Source organism: Impatiens glandulifera, chromosome 1 (genome assembly GCF_907164915.1).
Source record: "Impatiens glandulifera chromosome 1, dImpGla2.1, whole genome shotgun sequence".
NCBI classification, from domain to species: Eukaryota; Viridiplantae; Streptophyta; class Magnoliopsida; order Ericales; family Balsaminaceae; genus Impatiens; species Impatiens glandulifera.
The window spans coordinates 48,535,075-48,536,081 of NC_061862.1; the positions used below are offsets into that span (position 1 = coordinate 48,535,075).

Consider the following 1,007-nt stretch of genomic DNA (forward strand, 5'->3'; position numbering starts at 1 on the left):
ATCCATAAACAAACTGATGTGTCTTTTTCATACTGTCATCTTATTATTCTTGGTTCTTAGCTTCAAACCTGAGCAAACATTTCTGCACTTGAATCGTTCAAGAGTTTACAAGGGTTTGTGCAGAATAGAAAATGATTTAAATCCCTAACATGATTTCTATCAAACCATTTTTCCTAAGTCGTCATCAATAGCCAGACCCCCGTCTCTATCGATTACGTCGATCCTATCAATTAACATAATCATTCTACACATATAAGGTCTCTAGGCCCTCTCAATGCGGATACGTCTCGCATGTTGAATGTCTTTAGGAATAATAGTCACACATTTGGGTGGATGGCGTATAGATTAGTGTCTTCAAATAAACCGACAAAATAAGACTCAATTGCCTCCTGAAGAAAAGCAACGATAGAGCTCCGAGATTTGTTTTGAAATCTTGTGCAATCTTACAAATAAGTGTTTGAAATGTAAGCTTACGGATCAAAAGCTTCGTACACTTTTGGAACTTACAGATCTCTCTCAAAGAAACAATTCTTGGTCTAAACTTGTGAGGCTTCTTCACACCTCTAGTAGCTTGAGAAGAGCTTTTAGCTGCCTTTGTCGCCACTTACTTTCCGGTGTTTTGCCTCCAGTCGATTTCCTAGCAGTGTATTTCATGCGTACCATGTGAATAAATGACAGAAATTTTATTAAAAAAAAATCACTTATGAATGAGTAAGAAAAATAGTGAAGATGAATAATAAGATATTATGATGTATTAGGGAATTATGAGTTTTCTTTTTAGCTTTTGGCTCTTAAGATATAATAATGTAATTAAGATATAATAATGTAATTTGTGGGTATACTATATGAACTTTTAGAAGAGAGAAAAAAATATTTGTTTTAAGTTTTAATAATTAAAATAAATATATAAATAAATTATATATCATCAAAATAGAAAAAAATCGACAAACCAGCGAGCAAATATTATATGAGCTTGACTCGAATATTAAACGAGTTGGCTCGAGCCT

General features: G+C 33.0%; 1 pseudogene; it reads right to left on the bottom strand.

Moving 5' to 3' along the window:
• Nucleotides 1-261: 261 nt before the first annotated feature.
• LOC124920683 lies at nucleotides 262-663 on the bottom strand (annotated as a pseudogene).
• Between the last annotated feature and the right edge of the window lie 344 nt (nucleotides 664-1,007).